The following is an 18,078-nucleotide window of genomic DNA, read 5'->3' as shown; positions in this document are numbered from 1 at the left end:
CAGAGGAAGGAAAGTGATGGGAGGCTCTGAACGTATGTGTGCTTGTGTGTGTGTGTGTATGTGTGTTGCATTTGTCAATTAGCCCATGTGAGAAGGCAGGGATGTGTCAGGGAGTGGATGGGGGTCGGCACATGGAAGCCATGAAGGCTGTGGGCATGTATTAGCAAGCAAGGCTGTGTGTGCATGGGTGGATGTGCTCTGTGTGTGTGTGTGTGTGTGTGTGTGTGTGCGTGCGCGCGCGCACGCTGGAGGTTGTGTAAGTCTGCTGGGGGGAGGAAAGTGAATGAGAAATATGGGGGGGAGGCAGCGGGCTGGGGGAGTGTGTGAGACTTAGGTAGGGGGCTGTGGAAAGCATGCACAGGAAGATAGAGGGCCTGTGAGGGTGGCCAAGAAGGAAGAAGTGTCCCAGCTCTTCTGAGGGTGTGGCTGCTGTGGCCCTAGTCACAGGCTTGGGGCCAGAGGTGGGGGCTGGCCCTGGGTCTGGGGTGGGGAGCTATCAGAGAGCACAAGATTCCTCAGAGCTTCTCTGGAGCCATAGGCGCCAGCTTACCATGTCCCCAGGCGGGAGGTTGAGAAGGCCCAGATGTGCGTGTGCCTCCACATCTGTCCACAGCAAAACCTCTGGGCATTTATTTGTCTTTGTCTGTGTCCGGGTGTGCACGTCTGTGCTTGTGTGAGCCCTGCTGGCTGTGTGTCTGTGCCTGTCTTTGTCTCTGTATGCATTTGGGCCTTTGTCTCAGAGTGTGACTGTTGGTCTATGCCTGTCTGCGTGGCAGGGTCTGGTTTTGTGTGTGTCTGCGTGTGTCTGTGTCGATGGGATGTCATGTGTCCATGACTCTGCCTGTCTAAGTAGTGGGTGCATGCGACCCCTTGGGCTGCCTGTTTGCACCCGTGGGGCTCCAGCCTCAGTGTGAAGACACACTGTGCTTTTGAAGCTGTGGCGGGTCTAGATCTTGGGATAGCTAAATGTGCATGTGAGTTAGCGTCTCTGTGGGAGCCCATGCTATGTTGTGGTATAGAAATGCTTATCTGTATGATGTGTGTTTGTGCCTGTTTGTGTGTGTGTGTGTGTGTGAGTGTTGGGTGTGAGGGGTTTGTCACAGACTGGTGAGCAAGTTAATCTTAGACTCCGTGACACGTGGAATAAAATCACGCTCCCATAATGGGATCATTCGTCTTCCTGTCCAAGGAGAGAACCAACTCTTCACCCTCCACCCTGGGGGAGTCTGCGGGGCCAGGGCCAGGCACCAGCCCCCACCCAGGTCCCTTTTGAGCTTCAGTACTACACCCCCCACTCCTCTGCTGCACTAGACTCATGCTGCCTCCAGAGTGCCCTGGTGCCCACTGTGGGCTGGGCAGGGCTCCAGAACATGTGACTGGGCCTTAGAGGCCTGTCCTGGGCCCCCCAGCCCCACCCACTGCTGAGGAGGGCCCTGCCCCAGATGGGGGGGGGGGTGCAGGAAGGAATCTTTGGGCCCCTCCTCCTCCCAGAGGGGAGGGATGAGCTGCAGGCCCGGCCGGGATTTTCCATCTCTCAGCAACAAGATTCCTGGTGAGCAGGCTGCGGGGTTTGGCAGGGCGCCTGCTGGAGACCCGCCCTCACCCGCCAGGACTCCTGGGTCCCCAGGGCCAAGCAGCAACGGGTTCCCTGGGGAGCCGGGAGGGCCCCAGAACTACAGCTTACTGTTGCCTGGGCCTGTGGGAAAGCCAAACCCTTCTCGCCCTCTCCCCCGCTTCTAACCAAAGATGGCTTCCCAGCCCCCCAGGCCAACCACCACCCTTCCTCTGGCCTCCCCCAAGCCTTGGCCTTGGCTTGAGAAAGCCTTCCCAGGCCAGCCACCCAGCTCCACCCCGCCTGACCTCAGCACACACCCAGCTGGAGTTCTAGACTTCACCTCAGTCCACAGGCTCAACAAGGCAGGGCTGTGCCTTCACCTCATGGACTGGTGGGGGTGCTGAGGGCAAGGCTGTGTCCTGCATCTGCTAAACCCTCTTGGTATCCAGAAGCTGTCCTCCCAGACTGACCAGGAAAGAATGTCAAACCCAAAACTGGGGAGACAGGCAGTAAAGCCCTCTGCCCTACCTACCACAGTGAAGCAAGAGGCAGATCCAGTAGTCTGGACACTCTTAGACCGGCTCCAGGACTGTGGCTACACTTTTCTCTTTCCCATGGGTGCAATTTCAAAGGGTGCATCTCAGTAGGAAGGAGAAAAGAGTGGGCAGGTGGGCTGCTTCAGCCCCAGAGCCTTGGATGAGCTGCTGGAGAGCAGGTTTGGTAAGAGATTAAATTCGAGGAGAAAGGAGCTGCTCCAAGATTTATGAGCCTCATTCTTCTCCCTTAAATTCCCCTCTAAGCCCCTCAGCCCCCAGCCTGGTCCCTCCAGGGCTATGCTGTGGCCCCAGGCCAATGTCAAGGCCCTAACCCATCCATCAGCTATTGCCAGGGAGTTTCCACCCCAGCAGGTTCCAAAGGGAGGGGCCCCACTGACACCAGAGCCCAGATAGATGGGAGGGGGCATGGCCTTAAAGAGTCAGCCAACAACCCTATCCCCTTCCTAGGAGCTGGGGGGCTAGCAGCTCCAGGGAAGAAAGTAGGCTGATGGGTGGGGCCTGGGGGAGGTGGCCTCCCGGCTCAGGCACCACACCCAACCCAGTCCTTTCAACAGGCCAGGAGACCTGGGATCCCAGGAAGCCTGACAGCTCACTGGGTGTATGACCTTGGGTGGCTGCTTCTCCCCTCTACCGCGTACAGCAGGAAGTGGCTCAGATAAGCCAGGGTGGCCCTCATTCAGCTCAACCCCCTCAGTGCAAAGCCTTGCCCTCTCTTCAGTGCAGGGTGTCATCAGAATCTGAGCCAGATAGGGTGAGGCTGTAGCAGCTAGCTGGAAGAGTCCCTGAAGTCACCTAAGTCACAACTGAAAACATAGGGTGATCAGCACCCCCCACCCTCACCCCCTTCCCATCCATTTTCCTGAAGAGGGAAACTGAGGCCCTGAGAGAGGCTAAGTCCTCTTGGGAACTTTATCTTCCTGGTGGGGTGATGAAGAGAACAAGCTCTGGGGATGGAGGAACCTGAACTGAAATCCCACCTACACCAATAATTTGCTACATGAAGGGCCTTGTTTCCTGTAGGCCTCAATTCCTCATCTGTATAATGGGGTGATTCAAGTGTCTTCCTCCTAGGCCTGCTGAACTGAGCTGAGGAAATACGTGTAAAGGGCTTGGCAGGTCCTGACACACCCCGAGCACTTGCACAGTGGCTGCTATCATGGCTGTGGTTAGCACTTCATTAACATAAACCCCAGTGGACAGAAGCCAAGGGTAAGACCTGGCTGGAGGATGAGACCATCTTATCCTAGAGTCAGGTTGGGACCCCCAGGGTCTCAGTCCGGGAGGGCCATCCAAATTCCTAGAAGCCCCCTAGCTGTCTCCCCTGTTCGTTAAAGGCCTCTCATTAGTGAGCCTGGGCACCTGCCCCTCCATGCGTAATAAGCCTCATTAGTATCTTAGCCCCAAGCTCTGAGCCCAGAGTCTACGTGTGTGCACACACATGAGGGTAGGGGGGCTGCAACAGGCCACCAGCCAGGAGACAGCATCCTCGCCAACCATACCCCTTGCCTGTCATCCACAGAACCCGTCACCACCCAACTTGTCACCTGCCTGCCTCATACCCGCACCACCTGTCACCCACCCAGGCTCGTCACCCACCCAGCCCATCACCTGCACCACCTGTCACCCACCCAGCCTGTCACGGGAGCTGCCTGACAGGCATCTGGGTGGGGGACAGAAGATGGGGAGAGGAGGAGACCACAGGGGTGTGGAGCTGGGGGCCCCAGAGACCCTGTGGGACCCCCACTTCAGCTCCGCATCCTGCAGTATCGCCATGGCAACCTCTCAGCCGCAACCACTTTCCCAAACATCCCCCGCCCCGCCCCCCCGCCCCCCCCCCCCCCAGGCCCTGCTCTTAGCTGAGCTGAGACTGAGAAGAGGCTGAGTGACAGCAGAATGGGGCAGGAAGGAGGGGGCTCATCAGCTGGCTGGCCTTGACCATCCTTCTTCTACCCTTGGACTCGGTTACTCCATCTGCAAAATGGAGGGACCAAAATGGATGAGGCTTTTATAGAACAGTCCATTCATTTCTAGCCTGGATTGGTTGAACTGACTGCTGGTTACCTGGGAGGGCTGGAAGGCGGGACTAAAGGAAAGGACTTTCTGGGCTCTTCCATGCTCCTTTGCTCTAGGCCTCGCCCAGAGACACTGGGCCTCTGACCCAAGCTCATACAGCAGGAGGAGTAGCTGGAAGTGAGAGGGGGCTCTGCCACAGGACTGCCGCTGTAGGTGCCACGCTGGGTGATCCCAAGGCGACTAGGCGCTGGCTTGGTCCCTACCTCTGAGCCACATTATTTATAAAACCAGAGCTTGGTGCTGAGCAACAGCGGTGGCACGAGCACTCTAGGGGCACATGCCACCGTGGGATGGCAAAGACAAGGTGCCTCCTCAGAGGAGATCCCAGGCTCCCCCTAGAGCCACCCGGGTAGGGACGGAGGTGGCTGAGGGGCAGCAGTCTGTCCCCCCTCCCTTCTCTTCTCCAGGCAGACCTCGATAGGATTACTTCTGCATGACTGCCCGCTCCATAGGGTTCCAGAGACCCTCCTGCCTGCAGCAACCTTTAAAATTCCTCCAGCCCAACCTCTTCCTTTCTCCCTGCAGTGAGTGCTCCAGAGTCTACTGCAATGTGCCCACTGCTGCCATGCTGACGTGAGGACACCTGCACCACCACCAAACAGGCAGGGCCCAGCCCCTGGACCCATGGGCAACGATGGGTCCATCCTCAGGGGTCAGCCCTGAATCCCTCAGCCCTCTTGCGCTAGGTGCTGGCCAGTGTCACAGACCACAACTTCCAACTGGGGACACGTACCAGCTGTGACAAGGCAGGTGGGCACTATGTGCAAACACAACTGGTGGTGCCTGGCAGACCTGCCCATGTCCCCTGCTGCCAGAATTTGGCTGCTTCACCCCTGCTCTGACCCCCTCCCTCTCTCACCAATCCCTACTACCCCCCAGGGTGGGCAGACAGCGGGCCAAGCCAGTGCCTGTGACTCCCCAGGGCACCAAAGGCAGGCAAGAGATCAATCCACTGAATTTTTTAAGGCCCTAATGGAGCCTGCATCCCAGGACTTGATGGCCGGGGACACAAACAATGTCGCGGGGACCCCTCCCACAGCATTGCGGTTGCTCCTCTTTGGGGTCTGAGGAACCAGGGCAACCCTTCTATAAGCTTTCCCTATCAGGAAAAGAGGCATCAGGGACCCCCAGGAAAGCGATGGGACAGGGTCTGTCTGTGAGTAACACCAGACCCCCCCCCCCCATCTCCCCAGCCCTAATGCAGGCAGAAGCAGCTCAGCCTCTAAATCACTCCCCTCACGCTGCCCTCTGAGGCGGATTCTGTGCATGTGTAATTAGGGGGTGGAACAGATGGTGGAGATTCCGTTTAAAATCATGCATCTAGTAAAGTAACCTTCACTGTCGGAACTGACTCCCAGGGATACCAAAACCCACAGCCTGGGTCTGGGGAGGGGGGTCCTGCAAGCCAGCAACTCCCTCCCCCCTCCCCTGAAGCCCCAGGCCGGGTCCCTCTCAGGTGAGCAAAGAGGAGGATCTGGCATGCACCTGAAGAGTGTAGGCTGGGGGTAACTTCCCCTGCCCCCACATACATGCCACAACCCAGGCACGGCTGGGTACTCAGAGTTCTTGGCTGGGAGACCAGAGTGACCAGGTGCCAAGGGACTCTGCCCACCCCCAAAGGGGCCGCAAGCCCCCAAGTCCAGGCCAGAGTGTTCACAGCCCAGGGTCGGGGGGGGGGGGGGAGGCTTTGAACCAGATGTCCAGTCTCTCTCTCTGTCCAAGAGAAAGGCCTGGGGCAGCGAGGGGGTGGAGGGGGCTCCCTGGGCAAAGGGGGCTTTGGGAAGTGGAGGCGTCTGGGGCAGCAGAACGAAAGGGAGAAAGGAGGGAGGGAAGGTGGGGGAGAGGGGGAGAGAGGAAGAGAGGGGGAGAGAGAGAGAGAGAGACAGAGAGAAGGAGAGGGAGAGAGAGAGACAGAGAGGGAGAGAGAGAGGCATGTGAAAGGCTAGGCTGTCTAGGCGAGTGCTGGGTAGGGGGAGGGTGTGCTGGAATGTGTGGCTGGTAGGAAGGAGCAGGGTGGCAGAAGAATTGAGGCGGGGTATGTGACAAGGTGTCAAGGGGTGCAGGGGGGAGCAGAAGAGCTGTTTGTGAGCTTGAAGGAATGAGTGGATCAGGGCTGTGACTAGCCAGGCTGGGGAGCTTGTAGATAAGCAGGGGTGTTTGGGGCAGTGTGGAGCAGGCCCTGGCCCTTCAGGGCTGAGCAGTGGAATGGAGTGTAGAGCTGGGCTACATCCAGGGAGTCACTGGGACTCAGGCAGGGTGGCCTGTGGAGGCGTGGGGACCTGTGGGGAGGACATGAGAGTGCACACACAAACTGGGGAAGGTACTGGACACTGAGGATGCTGTCTGTTTGGAGATAGACTAGAACTAAACTAGGTTTGTTGAGTATAAGGTAAACATTGTGGCTGGGGTGGGGTGGGGGGTATTCTTGTCTGGGTGTTGCTGTGTGTGTGTGTGTGTGTGTGTGTGTGTGTGTGTGTGTGTGTGATGCTTAGGGCTATGCGCATGTGTTTGGGAAGGAGTGGTTGTTGGGGAAGGAGTTGGGGCAATGGCTCTAGAAAGGGTCCTACGACTTTCACTAGGTACCTGGTAGACCCGGTGCCAAAGAGTATGGCAGAAGCAGCTATATATACCAGGGTGAGGCACGGGAGGTGGGGAGAGCCTCTGTAGAACCCTGTATTGGGGATGGTAAGAAGGGGGACCTCTCCCCAGAGATGGTAGAGTGTGCTATGTGTGTATATGAAGCAGTTGGATATCAAGAGGGTGTTCGTATGGAGTGGTTGTATGTGTAGAAGTGTTGGGGCTATGTGTTTGGAGGTATCAGTGCTGTGTGTATGTGGGGTGGCTGTGTATTTATGAGGTGTTGGGGTGGGCTGCAGTTGGGTCCTGTGATCAGAGAGGTGAAGCCCTCACAGATATTTACAGGAAAGTCCCTGGCTTTTGCTCTTCCAGAAGCCCAACGGGGGGCTACCCCCTAGAGCCCCTCTGCTGGTTCGGGACCGCCAAGACAGGAGGTCCATCTGTCTCTGCCTATGCCCAGGCCCCAGGAACAAGGCTGCCTCCTCACTCCCTGGGGGGTGGCAACGGCTCCCAGCCCACCCATCTGCCTTCAGATGGTCCAGGCAGGAGCCTCCACAAAGCTGCCTGGAGGGCGTCACTATGTTTGAAAAGGCCTGGGCTGGGGGTGGGGGGGAACTACACAGTCTTCATGGAGGCTCCTTTGAAAACCACTGACGCCAGGCAAGAGGAGGCAGGAGGACAGGGGCGGGCATGTCTGTCCTTGGGCGTCTGTGGGTCAGTGCCCAGCTGTGAGCCCCACAGCCCCTTCCCGTGTGCTTGTGCTGACGGTCCCTTTTGAGGTAGCACCTGGGACCTTGCAAAACACCCCTGCAGACCAGGCAACAGGCTCCCAGCTTCACACCTGCAGCTCTGCCATCCCACAGGCACACTCCCTACACCCGTACGTACACACACACACACACACACACACACACACACACACACACACACGTAAGCTGCCTACCTCTGCCCTCACACACAGCTCACCGCTGTATCTTCAGACACAGGCACACCTCATCACAGCAACCCCATTCTGTAAAAACTCACATCTCATCGTCTTACCTCCCCCACCCCGCCACCCCTGCACATGAACAGGCACCAGCATCCACACCCAAAGCCCATCTACACATGCTTGCTCAGACCATGACAGACATGTACACACATACCCCTCACCATAGCTCAGCTCTAACCCACCAAGCCAGCTCCATGACCAGGCTACTCTGTACCATCCTAGAAAGTACACTGATTGATGGGGACCCCCTGCCTCCCCCCGACTCTGCCAGCAGGGTCAGAGAGGGTTGGTGGGGGGCTATCTACTCTATCTATTCCAGGTGTCGTCCTGTAATATGTCCTGAAACCTCATGGCAGGACCTGTATGTGACCGCCTGGACAGAGGCAAAGGTACATGTTCCCCAGTTGTACTGTGAGAGGCAAGAGGAGTGTAGGTGTGGACACCTACAATGTCACAAAATGTGTGTGCTGGCACAGGTGTGAATATAGGGGGTGCATTTCCAGACAAGCCCCAGGCCAAGGGGGCCCTTCAGCACTACCCCCAACAGAGGAGCAGGGACGAGGGGGCTCAGCCAGGCTTTACTTTCTCCCTCTCTTCCTCTCTGACCTCTTTAGCAGCTGGAAGCTGAGCTGGGGGTGGAAGGAATGGAGACTTGGCTGGCCTGGGGGTTTGGGAAGGGAAGAGGCAGAAAACACCTTCCAGATTCTCATCAAATCCCTGTTTATGGTTTGTAGCCTCCTCTCTCTCTTTGCTCTCTCTCCTCCCAACCTTCCCCCCCTCCCCAGGTTTTTCCTTTCTTTATCTCTTCCTGTCTCTCATTATTCCCTTCCCTATCTCTTTCTTATTCATCCCGTCTACTCTCTCTCCCTCTCCTTCCATTTTCTGACTTCTCTTACTGACAGCACCTCTGTCTGTCCGTCTCTCCCTGTCCCAGTCCATCTGTCCGTCTCTCTCAGTCTGTTTGTGTGTGGGTGTCAGTGTCCATCTGTTCTATCACCCATCTGTCTGGCTGTCTGTGTTAGTCCTTGTAAGGGTGCCCACTCGCTCCCCTAGGAACCTTCCTTTAGGTCAGCAAAGGTCTTTCCTGGCCCAGGAGGTAAGGAAGGGGTGTAGCTTCTGGAAGCTTCAGTAGCAGCTGGACTGAACTGGGAGTTGGGGCCAGCCAGCTGCAGATGCAGCCCCTCCCCTGAGCTCCCAGGCCAAAGACCCCAAAGCAGAAGAGGAAAGTACTTTGGGCCTCATGCAGCTGAGTTTGTTCACAGGGGGTTCACTTCACCATTCCTCCCAAAAGCCAGGCCTTGGAAGAGAGGGCTCTCCTCTGCCCACCTTCTTTATTCCCTAGCCAATGGGAGAGAAGCTGGGATCCAGGAGGGAGGAGGAGTAGTCCTTGGGGAAGGAGGGACTGGGAGCCAGGGCTTCCTGTCAGCTAGGGAGAATGGGGGGGAGAGGGGGGGGTGCGCTCCTTTTCTCCTCTCTTCCAGGCAGTCTCTGGGGATGTCTGCTGCTCTGGTCCCAGCTCTAGGCATGAGGGGCTGGATAACAGTTTCTGCCAGGTTCACCATAAGACTCTCTGCCCAGCTACCCACAGGGATATGATAGGAATCACATGATTGCTTCCTCAGCAACAGTGGTGGTTGGTTCTGGTCATGTACAGACTTTGGCCTAGTCAAGGCATTGGCCATTCTGAGATGTCTTGCAGCCCACTTAACCATTGCCAGGCCAGTCAGTCAGTCAGTCAGATGGACAAACAGACCACACACACACACACACACACACACACACACACACACACACACACACACACACACACACACACACACACACACACACACACACACTGCATACTGACTCCCACTGCTTGCCCAACAGCCAGCCCCCACTATAATGACACGAATTCAAGAGTTTCCCCAAAAACCTGCCCTCTACCTTGCACTAAGGCAGGGCCCAACCATGCCCTCAGCACACAGCCATCAGCTTGATACCACATCTCTTCCCCACTTCCCAAGCTAATTTGCTACCTGATTCCCTTGCCAGTAGCTTACAATCCAAACCCCACAGTGGATGGGGAAACTGAGGCCCCCCCAAAAAACAGTATAGGAGGGCACTGTCTTCCTTCTGAGGCCCTGACATTGAAGCACAGGGTCAGAAATGAGGAATGAGGAAAGAAGATTGTCCAGACCCAGAATCCAGAATCAGGTTCCTTCCTGACCCACCGCAGCTAAAGTCCATATTGGCTGCAACTCTGCTCCCTGGGCCAAGGCCAGGGGCTGGCTGCCTCCCCCAGCTCTCCTTGCCCCTGGCTGCGCCCCTCCTTCTCCCACTGTTGGAGCAGCCTTCCCTGCCCTCTCCCTCCCAGCTCTGGCTCTCTCATCCTTTAGCTCTTGGAAGCCTGACTCACTGTTTCCCCTCCTCTCTCCCCTCCCTCCCTTTCCCTCCCGGCAATGGCTCCTCCCCCTCCCCTGGGGAGGGGGGCTCTGGCCACAAGGGTGCCTGCCTGCTCCTCTCCCCAGGCTCCAGCTCCCCTCCGCACCCAGGAGGCCCCCTGCAGCTGTTCCAATTCTCTAACTACAGTGAGGTGAAGAGCAAGAGCCAGGGCCCCAGCCTGGCCTTGCACAGTATTTGTGACCTGACTCCTGGGATCCCTCTTGTCAAACTGTGGGGGAGGGTGTTCCAAAGGGATGACCGCCCCACCTGCTCCCCCCAAGGCGGGGGGGGGGGGGGGGGGAGGCTAATGTCACCTTTTATAACATGGGCTCCTCCTGGTAGCAGGCACCTACCAACCTGTGGGGTGCTCTGCCTACCTCAGGCCCTGCCCCCAGGTCCTAAGAAGCACTTAGCTGTATTCCTAGACACTAGGGAAAGAAGAAAAAAATGCTACTCCTGACCTGGGACCATTAGTCAAGACCCCTTAAATCTCTATTCCTCCTACTCTTCTCTCATCCTGTGGGATTCTTCTCTCCTCTCCCCCCCCCTCTCTCTCTCTCTCTCTCTCTCCACCTGTCCTCCTCCCTCTTCCCAGGATATCTCCGGTAACAATCCCGACACACCAGCCTGGGTAAGAAGCCCTTAGTGCCTCTTGTTTGTGGCTTCAGTGTAAGACTGGCTGAGTCCCCTGGCCTGCTGACCAGGGCCTGTGATTCCCTACCTCTTGCCTGTTTCCTTTTTCCCTCTCATCAATGGCTTCAGTCTCCATCTTCCCCCCTCTGCACCAGCATGTGGCTGTCTGGGTCTCCCTCCCTCCATTCTCTCTCCCTGGGGGGCCCATCTGCTGACACTAGCAACAGTGTTACCCTTGCTCCCTCTTGCTCCTCCAGCTCCATCCCATCCTGGCTTTGCCCCTCCCCCTCCTCTGTCCCAGGAGACTCAGGGAACCCAGAGACAGAGCTTGGCACCATCCCATAATAGTGAGTCTGCTTGACCTCACCCAGCCAGACCAGAAGGGCCTGGGCATCTGCTACCCAGGCATGGCATCCCTGGTCTGGTCTTGGGTAGCTAGCTGGCTGGCATGAGACACAGAGCTCTCTCTTTCTCTCTCTCTCTCTCTCTCTCTCTCTCTCTCTCTCTCTCTCTCTCTCTCTCTCTCTCTCTCTCAGACACACACACACACACACACACACACACACACACTCACATGGTGACCTGGGGGTGGCACAGAGGGGGTAGAAAGGGAAGTGCAGGAGGAGCTCATCAGCTTTGCCTCCAGGAAAGCCTTGCCCGATGGGGAACACAGGCAGGAGGGAGTGGTTCAAAGCCAGTGCCTCAGGGCTGATTCAAGAATAAGCCATGTCCCTTTGGGGGCACTACCAGAATAACGCCCCCCCAAAAAAAACATCTTTTGCTAGGGACAATCAGTCCCCCAAACCTCCAGCACAACCACAACAACTGGGTGGAGACCCCATCCCTTAGTCACCTTTGAAACTCCAGCCAACCTCCCCACGTACACCTCCACTTAACATAGCAGGGGGTTCCAGGAGTCTCCCTGCCAAGATCTAAGCATGGGGGGGGAGCAAAGCTCCCCAGTTCCCAAGCCCCTCCACCAAAGACTCCATCAAAGGCTAGGGAGCAATGCAAATTAATCCTGGAACCTTCATACACTAAAACTGAGAAGACAAGTGATGTTTCCATAGCACTTGGGGGCGTTGGGGGCTCTCTGCCCCCACGACCTTGTTCCAGACCCCCCAGCCCAGAAACCGCAATAAACAGCAAGCTCTTTTTCTTTATGACACCAAATTTCTCCAAGCCCAACAGCTCCTTCCATCACTACCTCAGCCATAGATCACATTAAAAACTCACAGAGGGCAACTTAAACACATCACATTTGTTTCTCTCTATATTATTTCAAAAGTAACGGCATTAAAAATGGATTTTACTACAGAAAATAAATATCAGCACGTGGGCCAGAGCCCAGGCGGGGGAGAAAGCCCACCAGGAGAATGTCCCTGAGGGCTTCGGCACAACTTAGGCACTGACCAGGAAAGGTGGCTGGATAGCCAAACTACGCTGTGGGGTAGGAGGGGGGATGCCCAGGGAGGGGGCAATTCCTGCTCACCTGGGCACTTGCCCCAATGCCAGGGCAGGAAGGGGACGTGTCGGTGGTTTGGGCTGGGGTCTGTTGCCCCCCTCACCCCCCCAAAAAAAACCAACTCCTGCCCTCACTGGTCTTTGCGCTTTCTAAAGGGTGGGAGCTCTGGGGCCAGAAGTTCACCAGCCTCTGGGGGTTACTCCAAGTATTGACACAGCAGGGGAAAAAAATGAATTCAACTTACTATCCAGTTTGATTTTCCATTACTATAAAAATAAATACACATCTGCTCAAAGGAGGGAGATGGCAAGCAGCATGCATATGCCACCTGGGGGGTCCCTCAGCTTACCACTACAGCCCAGCCTGCCTGCCTGCTCCCCACCACTCCCCCCACCCCCAGTGGAGAGCAGACTGGTAACCTTTCACTTGCAACCCCAGCTCAGACAGCCACACACACTCGGCCACAAGGAACAGGAACAAGCCAACAATAGAAACACCCCAAATGCCCCTGGCAGGACTCTGCCCAGGCCTGGGCACATGCCCCTGCCCTGCCAGCGGCAACAGCAGCAATGGACAAAATGTGGCCACCCTGACCCGGAGGCAAAGCTTGTCCTCACACCCTGAGCTCAGCCCAGGGAGCTGGGGCCAAGTCCCGCCTGATACCAACTGGTCCAGCGGGAAACGCCTGCCCAGCCAGCCAGGCACAGGCCCCCCCAAGGGTCCCTCCTTGTGCTCAGGGACCAGGCTGGTGCAGCCCAGCCCTGCCTCCCAGGGTGACGCCTGGGCCCAAATTCAGCTGGCCCTGCCAGTCAGGCACTGGTGCAGAACTGAGGGCACCAGGCTCAGCCCCTCCCAGCCTAGCCCCAGGGCCCCCAAGCTTGGAGGGAGGGGAGACTCCCCACCCCTCCACATCTGGCCCTGGCCCCTAGGGTCTGCGGTAGAGAATTCCCGCCCCCGCTTCTCTCTCTCTCTCTCTCTCTCTCTCTCTCTCTCTCTCTCTCTCTCTCTCTCTCTCTCTCTCTCTCTCTCTCTCTCTCTCTCTCCCTCCTCCCGCCCTGTGCTCTGTGCCCGCTGCCTGCCTCAGGGACAGCCCCAGCTCCCGCCTCCGGCCAGCAAGGCCCACATCCTTCCTCTCTCGGCCTGGCTCCTTTGCCTGGCAGGAGGCTGGGGGGGGGTCAAGCTGCTGGGGGGCCCTCCCCACAGCTCCCACCGGTCTGCATCCCCAGCCCCCCAACTCTGGGTTGCTGTAGAACAGGAAACAAGGTTATTTCCTAGACTCCGAGCCAGCCCCCTGCCCCTCTGGCTCTGCCCGCGGACCCAGATCCAGCAGAAAGCAGAGATTCAGCAGTTTACCCCTAGCTCCCGACCGAGGGGTCTGACAGCTGTCACTCAGCACCCCACCCCCCGGGGAAGAGGGGGCCGATTCAATCAAAGCCCTAGAGGAAACGCATTGATAGGCCGTTATTTATTTATTTATGCAAAAGTGAGCCGACTTTGTTCGCCAGGTAACCGGGCACGCGGCCCAACCCCTCCGGCCCGGGCCGCCCCCAAATCCCTCCTCCACCCCACACCCCCTCCGGGTCATTAGGTCTCCGCCCCTCAACTCCCGGGGCGCCAGCGGAACCTTGGGATTTGGGGGCTGGAGGGGAGGGGCTCTTCCCTCCGCAGTCTCCCCGTTTCCCAGCGCCGATCCTAAAATCCAGCCTTGTTCTCCGCTCCCACGGTCCCCCTTCATGCCCCCCCACCCCACATTCTCAGCAAGCTGGAGAGCAAATTGCAGTTTTAAATCCAAAGGCGGAGGGAGGGGGAAGGAGGAGGGGGTGCGCGGCAGCGCTGGGCGCGCACCTCGCCCCCGAGCCGGGGAGCCGCGGGGCGGCCAGGAAACCCGAGAACCCCCCCCTTCCAGCCCCCCCTCCCCGTCCACCTCCCCCTCCCCCTTCCCGGCGCTGCCTGCCAGGCTTCGAGCCGAGCCCAGCCGAGCCGCGGGCCCCGGTGGAAACAAAGACCGATCGCAGTGCTGGCACCGCAGCCACAGGGTCCGGCGGACCGGACCGGGGGGTGCGGGCCCCCCCACCCCGTGCGCTGCACAAAAGAGCCCGGACGGCCGGTCCCCAGCGGGGGTCTAGGGCCAGGGAGCAGGGCGCCACTCACCGGAGTGCTGGGCTGCCGGCTCCGTGGGTCCGAGCCAGGCGAGGGGCTTCGGGGGGCGTCTGTCTTCCGGCGGTGGCAGCGACGCGGGCGCCCGGCTGCTGGGGAGAGGAGTCGCGGAGGAGCCCTGAGCAGCCTGCCGTCGCTGACAGCATGGCTCGCGCCTCGGCTCACGTTCTCCGCCGCTAACTCCGCCGGACACGGCCCCCGGGTTCCCGCGGCGGCCCCCCACCCCGGCCGCCCCCCGCCGCGCACTCTCACAACCCCGGACACCCCCGCCCCCGGCCCTCCCCAATCGCAAACCTGGGAGGGAACGCGCCCCGCGCCGTCCTCCGGCTCCTCCTCCGCCGCCCCCTCCCGCCCGCTCCCCGCTCCGTCCGTCCGTCCGTCCGTCTGTCTGTCTGCCTGTCTGCAGGTCTCTAGCTCTCTCTCGCGCTGCCTTTCTCTGCTCTCCGGGCTGGGTGGGAAAAGGAAATGAGGACAGAAAGCAGACGCTGGCTCGGGGTGGTGGAAGCTGGATTCCCTCTCTCCCTCCGCCCTCCTCTCCGCCCTCCTCCTGCCTTCTGCTCTCCGCTGCGAGCGGGGCTGAGCGCAGCCTGGCGGGTGGCTCGCTCTGCCCGCTCGCTCCGCCCGCCCGCCCGCCCGCCTGTCTGTCTGTCTGGTCTGCCTCGCTCGCTCCCTCCCTCCGTCTCTCGCCCGCGCCCTGCCCGCCTGCCTGCCTGCCTGCCTGCCCGCCCGCCTGCCTCTCTCCGTCGCCGCCGCCGCCGCCGCTGCCTCTGCGAGCTCGCCTTACCTTCGCCGCTCACCATCCGGAACCCCGGAGGGGGGGCGCGCGCGGCACGCCGGGACTTGTAGTCCCCGCCCCGGCCGGGCGGCGCTCGGGGAGGGCGGGGCGGCGCCGGCTGCTCCGACGGCGCGGCTCGGAGTGCACAGGGACCCCGGCGCCCTGGACGCTCCGGCCGGGGCGCGGCCCGGCTCACCACAGGATGCCGATGCTCGGCGAGGGCTGGGCACGTCCCCGAGGTGGTCGCACGGTCTCTCCGAGGGGCGCCGGCTCGGGGCGGGGCGCGCGCGGAGGGTGGGCGGGGCCTGAGAATGGGCCGCGAGTGCGGGAGGGAATCCGACGACTAGCCGAAGGAAGGGTCCGCGACTTTCTGGGGCGTCCCAGTCACGTGAAGAAGGGAAGGAGGGCCGCAGAGGGGAGAGGACCAGCTCTCCCAATTTGGGGGGGCGTCTTCTCGTCCGATGCCCCAGCCGAGGGACCGAGGGCAGACGCGACTGTTGCTAGCGGGGCGGGGGGGGGGGGGGGACGGCGGGGCGCAGCACTTTCACCCGCGTCCTCCCCTCGGGTCACATCTGCTCCGCAGTCCCCGGCTCCCGACCCCCTGCCCGGCCCATCCACACATGGAAACGTGCGCGCTCCAGGAAGGTGGCTGGAAAGCTCTGGAAGGAAAGCCTGCCCTGGCGGCTGATTCCTGGGCACTGCAGGACCCTTGAACCCAGCCACAAATGCCAGAAAGTTGTGTTACTATTTCCATTTTAGATGTGGGAGTAACTGAGGCCTGGGTCCCCCGATTGGGAAGTGGAGAAAAAAAAAAAAAACCAAAAAAGTCTGATTTAAACCAGAGTCTAATTCCAAAGCTCCGGTAGGTAACCTCTGTACAGGGCTAGGGCAGGGTAAATTGTGATTTCCCCTCTTCCCCTCCCTGTCTGTGTGGCTGTCCTCTCCCCTGTGTCTGGTGTGTGCTTTCTGGCGTCTTCAGTTCCACAAATGTTAGCTGAGGTTTGCAGGGGACACGGAAGTGAATAATGCATAGTCGCTGTCTCCTGTCCTCCATATCTACCAACACCAGCTCTGACTGGTCCTGGGCTGGTCTCCACTTCCCCAGTGTGTCCGACATTTCTTTGTCCCCGTGCCTAAAGGGCCAGTCCACCTTGCTTCATACCTCAAGTTCTTCCCACAATGCCTTTGTCCTTAGCCTGCTTGTTTCTAACTCTTCCTTTGACCCTGAAGGGTGATGGGCAGCATGTGTGAAAGGCAAGTGGTGAGTCTGCCAACTGCAGCTCCCTCTTGCAGACTTCTCTCCACTTCTGCCACACCCCAAACTTTCCTGTGGGACAGTTGGACCCTCCCCCGCACCCCCCCCCCCAAGACTGAACAGGGACCCTGGGGTGGAATGCAGCAGGAATACCAGAGGTGAAGGGCTCTATTGATTGGGCATCATGACCCAATCAAGGCCTCCATCTGGGGACAGATAGGCCCTGGGTTCAAATCCTTATTCACTGAATGTGAAGTTTTCCATGAGGTCAGATATTAACAACAACAACAAAAATGTCACTGGAGGCCCTTTGTAGTGTCAAATGCGCTTGGGAAGTTAGTACAAATATTTTGCCTTAGGTGCCACCCCACAGGACTTGGTACTGGAGAGGGTGAGAGAAGATCATATACCTCCTTCTTTCACCCCCTATACCTTAGGCTCCACTGAAGGTTTATGAAGACCCTACTAGTCTGAATCAAGTTTGGGGGGAGAGTTGGATAGGGTCATTCAGGACAGCTTCTAGGAGATAAGGACCTTGGGTTAGGGGTAAGTGGGGACAAAGAGGAGCTTCGGAAAGGCATGGAAAGAGAGAAGTTAAGTGATAGGTGAGTGGTAGGGGAGGGGGCAGTGGGGTCCAACTCCCTGTGTATGAAGGGAATACAAGTGGGGTCATTTTTTCCCCCCAAGCTTGCCCCTCATACCCCAGGCTGCCTCATCTGTCCTTTCTCCAGTGGGAGTGGGTACACTTAATGTCCCTGGAAACCAAGCCTTGCATAGTATCCCTGCCATTTGGGGGCTGGCTTTTCTTATAGAGCCTCTCCAAGTTATTGTCGGGGGTCCCCCAGAGCGCAAGCTGAGTCTTCCCGTGGGCTGCTACTGCCACCTAGTGTCCATTCTCCATGTCACTTTGAAACGTTTCAGCTAAACATTTGAGGGAGGGGAGTCTCAGGTTCTCCAAGAGCCTGCGACCCCCTCTCTCTGGGTTCAATTTTGTCCAGCCACTTTTGTTCCAGTGTAAGCAGAAGGGTACAGCCAGACCCTAGAAATATTGTTGCAAGTTCAAAGATCACATTCAGAGATAAGGGCTGGGAACCAGACCCACCTGATTTGATCCTTCTTTTACTTGTGCTGTGTCCTTAACTTGTCTGAGTCTCAGTTTTCCTGTGGGTGGAAGCGGGACTGTTGAGAAGAGTAACTGAAAATACCCATGTGAAAATGCTCTGGAAACTGACAAAGGGGAGGGGGAGAGATTTTTCAAGTCATGAATACTAATGACAATTAGCAACAGGTCACACAGCTGAACCTTGGGTAGGACCTGGGGCCACTCTCCCTGAATACAGAAGTTGGGGGGGGGGGTCTCCACTCTTGGAGTTGCTTCAGGAAGGTGCTGGTTTCTAGAGCCCGTGGGAAGGGAGACTGAGCCTGAGAGATTTCAGGCTTGTTCTAAACCATCGAGCTGCAGATCCAAGAACAAGACAGGAACCATTACAGGCCTGTTTGCCCTCTTTTGGATGGAAAAAAAAGCCCTCAGAGCCGAGGCCCAAGAGACCAGGAAAGCAGGAAGCCCCCCTCACTGTGGTACAGAGGAGACTAAGGCCCTCAGGCCCCCATTAGCC

General features: G+C 58.3%; 1 protein-coding gene across 5 annotated transcripts in view; it reads right to left on the bottom strand.

Moving 5' to 3' along the window:
- The window catches only part of Ahdc1 (AT-hook DNA binding motif containing 1), a 70,369-nt gene extending 55,114 nt beyond the window's left edge, over positions 1–15,255 (bottom strand). For 2 of the 5 annotated variants that reach the window (XM_070037524.1, XM_070037520.1), the window contains exons 1-2: positions 15,217–15,255; positions 14,427–14,524 (exon numbers count right to left, since the gene is read on the bottom strand). The gene's annotated coding sequence lies outside the window, so the exon portion shown is untranslated. The remainder of the gene's footprint in view (positions 1–14,426; positions 14,525–15,216) is intronic. The other 3 variants (XM_070037525.1, XM_070037521.1, XM_070037523.1) reach the window with 2 other exon arrangements.
- Positions 15,256–18,078: the final 2,823 nt, after the last annotated feature.

This window comes from Dipodomys merriami, unplaced genomic scaffold (assembly GCF_024711535.1).
Source record: "Dipodomys merriami isolate MVZ:Mamm:240054 unplaced genomic scaffold, mDipMer1.0.p SCAF_28, whole genome shotgun sequence".
In the NCBI taxonomy this organism is placed as follows: Eukaryota; Metazoa; Chordata; class Mammalia; order Rodentia; family Heteromyidae; genus Dipodomys; species Dipodomys merriami.
The sequence above is the reverse complement of the archived record's forward strand: the minus strand, read 5'-3'. Positions and strand labels throughout refer to the sequence as shown.